Below are 7,751 nucleotides of genomic sequence, written 5' to 3'. Positions count from 1 at the left end.
AGGAAAATGAATGCAAATAGAAAGTACGTGAGAGAACTCAGGGAGAGTTTGGCGGGAATAGCCGTCACCAAATGGATTAAGGGAACCTGATTAGGGCAAAGAAGTATTTAAATAAGGTGCCCTGACAGCCAATACCTTTCATGACACCTCGGAGCCCAGATAGCCCATTAGAGTTGCCCCAAATTCAGCAAAGGTCCAGGCCTTTGGCTCCACTGACAAGTCTCTGGAAGGGCGCTCACCCCAGCGAGGAAGTACGGGAAAGGACTCTGAATCTCTTTTCTTTGAAGGAGGGAAATTTCTGGACAAGGGCTTCACTCTGGGCAATCAGCCAAGACAGCAAGCAGCTGGAAATGAGTCCATAGGACTGACGGCAGGAGCAGGCTGGCATCCCGCGCCATCGTGAACACCTGTCTCTAGGAAAAGACTAAGTTTGAGCTTCTGCTTGACAATTTGAGGGCAGGGGGATTTAAATCTCCATTTTGAGAAATGCACAAAACCACACGTTTTGAGGTGATTTATACATTGTGTGAGAATATAACAGTGTGGCTGGTTTAATAAAGAGCTAAACGGCCAAAAGCTAGGCAGGAGATATAGGCCAAACTTCCAGGCAGAGGAAAGGGAAGTAGGAAACAAATCTAGGCACATGACAGAAACACCAGGAGACACAGAAGAAGCAGGATGGATGTAGATGGCAGAATGCAGATGAATAGAAATGGGTTAATTTAAGTTATAAGAGCTAGATTTAAAAAAAAAGCCTAAACTAAGACCAAGCATTCATAATTCATAAGTCATTATTTGAGAGTTAGCTGGTGAGACAGAGAAAGACTCATCACTCATCATGGACAGTGATGTATTTCTTCAGCTCTTCCTACAGAAATCTGCCTTCTGCTTCTAGGAGTAAGTAGAAAAGCCCTTTGAAAAGGCTTGGGTAGTGTCATTTGCTAAGAATAAACAAATCCAGCTTCAGACCTTAAGATCTGTTCAAGAAACAGGAGTTAAAGTTCTCTACTGAAATTGCTCTCCATTTCTATTTCAGAAAGCAACAGCAGAGTCAGATTGTCATCCAACTGTCATTTTGTTATTGGTACAGCTAGACGGAAGAACGTGGCAGAGAGTCAAGAATCTCCTCCTCTAGCCTGGCACTGAATTGTCGCGCAGTCACTGAAATAAAGATCAGCCGGGCGGCTCAGATCACTCTCCAGGTCTACCCCCAGCAGCTCCCGTCATCCTGTACCCCTAAAGGGGGATTGCTGTGCTTATTCATTTGACCTCTGCTAAAAGAAAGAGAATTGTCTACACAATTTACAAAGGGATGATATGAAGGCACCTTGGAGACAAGAGAATCCAAGATGGTGAAATAGAGGTACCCAGCTACCACTTTCTCCACAAAGAACTGTTTGAAAAACGTGAGCGATCACCTTTGAAGGTGATGGCTGAGGGAGTGTGCTGGAGCTCAGAAATGAGAATGGAAATCCTGTAAGGTGCACAGACCCGGCAGGGCAAGCAGAACACTGACTCCCCGGTCTCAGGTCAGGGGGACTGTGGACTATGGATCTCAGATAAAGAGCAAATGGAAGAGTCCTCAAATCTCAAATCTCATTGCTGTAGATGGCAGAAATCCTAGACACAGGAGAGTTTCACAACTGACACAGGCGTGGAGCCAAATGGAAGGAGCTGCCTAAAGTCCTCCAAGTAGCTTTGCTTCAGAGGAGTTCAGAAGGAGGTTAACCCTTTCTAAGCTCCAGGGTGTGGGCTGGAGTATAATGCTACCTTGAAATTAGAACCCTTACACTACTACCATGAGGGGTAGAAGCATCTCTCTCTCTCTCTCTCTCTCTCTCTCTCTCTCTCTCTCTCTCTCTCTCTCCTCAAACAAGTAGACTTATTCCCATGTTTCATACCCTTAGCATCAACACTCCCTTTGAAGCCTCTACAGCCTATACCTCAGCATTGTCTCTATTACTACCAAAATTCAAGCCTGCCCAAAGTTCTCGAAATCATTCACTTCTGGGAGTCTACATCCAATGCAAAACTCACATACTATACTGGAACACCTAGTTACTGGTGATGTTGCCAACATCTAGTGAATTCACACAGATATTGCTCCTTTGGGCTTCCTTGTAACCAAGACCAGTGTACCCCAACCAACTAACATCCTACCACCCATCACAGAAAAACAGCTCTCCTGATGAAAGTTGCCCTATAAAATTAGAACAGGTAAGGGCTGTATAATGACAAATTCAACAAAGAAATATAGATCATGAAAAATAATTCATCAAAATCTTTGGGCTGAAAAATTCAATCCCTGAGAAAAAATACAGCTGAGAGTTTCAACAACAGACTTGATGGAACAGGAGAAATAATTTATGAAATTTAAGACGTCTTTTGAAAAAGTAATCAAAAAAGAAGAAATGAATAAAAGAAGGTTCAGAGAAGAGGGACAGAAGGAAATGAAAAGAAAATAATTAGCAAAGTCTATGAGAATGATAGAACAATCAAGGAAATAATTATGAATATTCCAGAAGGATTATTCAAGATAAAGGACAAAAATTCATTCAACAAGCTAAATGCAGAAAACCAAATTATTGGAAAGAAACTGGTGGCCAGATAGTTCTAGGGGTCTCGAATTACTTGTAAAAGCCCAAATGTAAAATGCACTATAGTCTCATGCATTCAAACCAATGGTTCTAATGTTCCTAATGCTGTGACCCTTTAGTACAGTTCCTCATGTTGTAGTGATACCCCACCAAATTATTGCTAGTTGATAACTGTAATTTTGCTACTGTTATGAATTATAAAGTAAATGTCTCTATTTTCTGATGTACTTAGGCGACCCCTGTGACAAGATCATCTGACCCTCAAAGGAGTTTCTACCCACAGGATCAGAACCACTGATTTAAACATTTTGTCTCTCACTGGAATTATTTTGGGAAATTGTGCAAGCAGCTTCTTGTTCCTGCCACCATGTCCTTAGTGACAGCTAAATCATCTTCCCTACCATGGTGGACTATATCCTCTGTGACTATAAACCACAGCCACCCCTGTATCCCTTAAGTTGCTTTAATCAGGATATCTTATGCCACAGCAAGACAGTAAGTAAAACACTGGATTAGTTTAATTTATGATCCATGTTAGCTGTGCAGGGCCCATTCACTTGACAGGAATCCTGTGCTGTTTGAAATGGAGAAAGGGGACTGAGGACTGTCACCATCACCCTGCATCTTAACTGCAGATGTCACATGACTAGCTGCCTCAGCTTCTGTCTCTGTCACCTCCCCGAATGATAGAGCAGAAGGCTGGCTCGTCACACGGCATTTACACTCAGGAAACAGAGAGAGAAACATGAAGTGAGGTGAGGCTGTAAAGCTGCAAGGCCTGTCCCAAGTGACAAACTTCCCCCAGCCATGCTTGAGGTTCTACAACCTTCCCAAACAGTGCCACCAATTGAGGGTCATGTGTGCAAACAAATGAGCCCATGGGGGACATTCACATTCAAATCCGGCATCTGGATAATTCCTCACAGACACGCCTGGAGGCCCATGTCCCAACTGATTCTAAAGGCTGTTGAGTTGACATTTAACACGAATCACCATATATACAATGGTGAATTTGTGGAAAAAATGCTGAAAATAACAAATGTTCCACCTCCTTCAAGAGAATCACCATTAAGCTAATAGGAGATTTCTCAGTAGCAAACTTGCCGATTAGAAAAAAATGGAAAGGCATATTCGGATTTGTGAAAGAATAAAGGTGCTGATTAAGAATAACATGTGCCTGAAAGAGAGAGTTATACTTAAAAAGTGTTCAGAAAAAAAGGATAATGCTTTCTAAAATATATAAAGCAGAGAAGGCATTGCCCAGTTGTACATAGAGAAAACTTTTTAAAAGAGTCTTACACGACAGTAGCTACCATCATAACACACAAATGTAGTGAGGAGGCAAGCAGGCCTGCTTTTCATCCCACTCGGCTCCCACACGGCTAGCATTACACTCGAAATAATTACACGGAGACTGTATTCTTTTAAGCACTGCTTGGTCCATTAGCTCTAGCCTCTTACTGGCTAACTCTCACATCTTGATTAGCCCATTTCTATTAATGTGTGTAGCACCAGGAGGTGGTGGCTTACCAGGAAGATTCTAACCTATGTCCATCTTGGGCCGGAGCTTCATCGAGTCTGCCTCACTGCCTTCTTCCCACCAGCATTCAGTTCTGTTTACTCCACCTACCTAATTTTCTGTCCTATCAAAGGGCCAAGGCAGTTTCTTTATTAACCAATGAAAGTAACACGTAGACAGATGACCCTCCTCCATCACACAAAGGAACAAAAATCACTGGTAAAAGACACATATAAAAGAAAAAATAAAATAATTCAATCTTTTTTATTTTTATTGAACTCTACATTTTTCTCTGCTCCCCTACCTGCCTCTCCACTCTCTGCTTCAACCCTCCCCCAAGGACCCCATGCTCCCAATTTACTCAGGAGATCTTGTCTTCTTCTACTTCCCATGTAGATTAGATCTATGCATGTCTCTCTTAGAGTCCTCATTGTTGTCTAGGTTCTCTGGGATTGTGGTGTGTAGGCTGGTTTTCTTTGCTTTATGTTTAAAAATCACCTATGAGTGAGTAAATGTGATAATTGTCTTTCTGTGTCTGGGTAACCTCACTCAAAATGATGTTTTCTAGCTCCATCCATTTTCCTGCAAAATTCAAGATTTTTTTTTCGCTGTGTAAGTACTACATTGTGTAAATGTACCACATTGTCCTTATCCATTCTTCGGTCGAGGGGCATTTAGGATGTTCATAGCAACATTGTTTGTCATAGCCAGAACCTGAAAATAACCTAAATAATTCAATCTTATTTCTACAGAAAACACCAAAACAAAAAAGCTAACAGTAATATACACAGAACATACAAAATAATTTTAAAACAATGAAGAAAATGGTAGTAATAAATTTTACTTTTTATTAACCCTGTATGCAAAAAATTAAATTCTTCAATTAAAAGAAATGTGGTAACTTGATGGGAGTTTTTAAATGCAACCTAGTTACATGTTGCCTGCAAAAACTCTCTTAAGATCTAGACTAAAACAGAAGGAAAACTACATTCTTCAAAAATGCAAACACATACCAGCTAGAGTAGTTTTACACTCAGATCAAGTAAGGAAGCTTTTAAATCAAAATGTATTAACGAGGTAAGGAATGTTAGTAGACAGTGATAAGTAGATCAACTTATCAAGAGGAGATGACAACTATAAGTGACTCCTCAACTCTGGAAAACTCAGTTATACAAGACCATCACTATAAGACCTAAATGGAGAGAAAGATCCCAATAATCTTTGGGGACCTAACTACCTCCTTTCATCTGTGGACAAATCATATAGACCAAAGAAAGTCAATGATTAAACAGCAAAAATAAACTACACTATAAACCAAATGCACCTAACAAACATTTATGAAACTTCTTATACAGTAGTAAAATAATTGATATTATTTTCATAAGCACAGACTGAATTACTCAAGAGAAACTATTCACTATCCATACAAAACAGATATCGATAAATACTTAAAAAATAAAATTGTATCATTTTCTCTAGTTGTAAAGAAATGAAACTAAAGTTCAGAATTAGGAGTCACTTAGGAAATTATAAAAATGCATAAAAACAAAACAATATGCTTTTGAATTACTAATGAGTCAATGAAGAAATACAAAGGAAAATCACAGAAAAAATACAACTTACAAATGCTTATGGGATACAAACAAAGCAATATTATAACAAAGTTTTTAATCAATGTCATAAAGAGAGAACAAATAAACTGAATTTCCTTTGCTGTTGTCAAGATGAAATACTGTAATAAAAGTAACTCAAAGGAGAAATGGCTTATTTTACTTCACAGTTCAAGGTTCGCAATGGCAAACAACCATGAACAGCACAATAAATGTAATATGCTCGTACTCAGCTCTCTTTCTCCACTTTCAACGATCTAGGATTCCTTGCCCTAGAAATATCCCCCAACATGCACACACAATTAAGATGGACCTTCCCACATTTGTTAATGAAATTAATGAAATCAAGATAATTCCCTACAGACATAATCAAACATCCATCTCCCAGCTGATTCTGGATTCTGTCAAGCTACTAATTTTAACACCAACCACCATATAAATAAAAGCCAAAACAAAACAAACACAACATTAGCGGAAGGAGTAAAATAACAAAGATCAGAGTAGAAACAAACAAAAAAGACAAGTACTAAAGAACAATGAAATAAGGTTGACTGGAGGGGGGGGGCATGAAATGAATAAACATACAAATAAGTATAAATGACAAGATTTCAAAAAAAATAAAACGACTTGAAAAGGAACCATAACAGCTAATATATTAAGTTATACTACATATTCAATATTTAACCTTCTTGACATGAAGGATTGTTAAGAACTATCATAAACAACTATACACTAACCAACTTAAAAAGCCTGCAAGAAGTGGAAAAACTCCAGAATTCCTAAAATCTATAAATCATGAACTTCAAAAAAAATAGAAGTCACAAGAAGACAAAATACAATAAAAACTAGGCAGGACCTGATGGCTTTGATGGTTAAGTCTACAAAACATCTAAAGAAAATGATGACAATTCTTTTAAAATTTTTTTGTTGACAGAGGTTTCTGTCCAGCCCAGTCCCACAACTGTTTATTCCAAAGAAACACACAGAGGACTACATTAATCATAAACTGGTTGTCTTATTAGCTTAGGCTTCTTATTAACCCTTACATCCTACATTAACCCTTAATTCTTGTCTGTGAAAACCAAATGGCTTGATACCTTTTATCAGTGAGGCATTCTCATCTTGCTTCCTCTGTGTCTGGGTGATGACTATAGACTGAGCCTTTCCTCTTCCCAGAATTCTCCTGTTCTCATTGTCCCACCTATACTTCCTGCCTGGCTGCTGGCCAATCAACATTTTATTAAAGCAATGCAAATGACAAGTCTTTACAGTGTACAAGACCATTTTCCCACAGCACTATTTCAATAAATTGAAAAGGAGAATTTTGTCTCACTTAGCCTACAAGTAAGCATTACAATGATACCAAAATCAAAGATGTTACAACAAAGGAAAACTAGAACCCAGCATTCTTGATAAACATCAATGCAAAAATTACCAGCCAAGTACTAGCAAACTGAATCCAAAAACCCATCATAAATTTCATATACTACAATCACATGGGATTCATCCTGGCATGCAGAAGTGGTTCAACATATGTAAAACAATAAGCATAACACCATTACAACAGACTGAATGACAAAATAATCTACAGTAGATATAAAAAAGTCATTTGATAAAATTTAGCAGACCTTGTTTCAAAAATCCTTCAGCAAATTGTGTGAGAAGGTTCCATACAGGAAAAAAAAATTAATGAAGCAATAGCCAAGTGATCTGAATAGATATTTTCTTTAAAATGATAAAACAAATGGCCAACAAGCATATGAAAAAAAATACTAGCTTCACTCACTGGTTATCAGAGTAAAACAGATCAAAAACCACAAAATCATCTTATCACACTGCAAACAGCTGTTACAAAAAGGCAAAAATTAATAAATGTTGGTAAGGATGTAGACAAAGGAGAATTCTCATACACTATTGGTGGGAATGTAAGTAATTTCAGTCATTAGGAATGGGATGTGAAGGTTTATCAAAATATTGATAACAGGATTGTTATAGAACTTGATAAACATTACTGTTGTGTATAAT

The sequence above is a fragment of the Alexandromys fortis genome, unplaced genomic scaffold, assembly GCF_014885135.2.
Source record: "Alexandromys fortis isolate MF-2015 unplaced genomic scaffold, M_Fortis_MF-2015_v1.1 scaffold_73, whole genome shotgun sequence".
Taxonomy (NCBI): Eukaryota; Metazoa; Chordata; class Mammalia; order Rodentia; family Cricetidae; genus Alexandromys; species Alexandromys fortis.
This window is presented reverse-complemented; position numbering follows the sequence as displayed.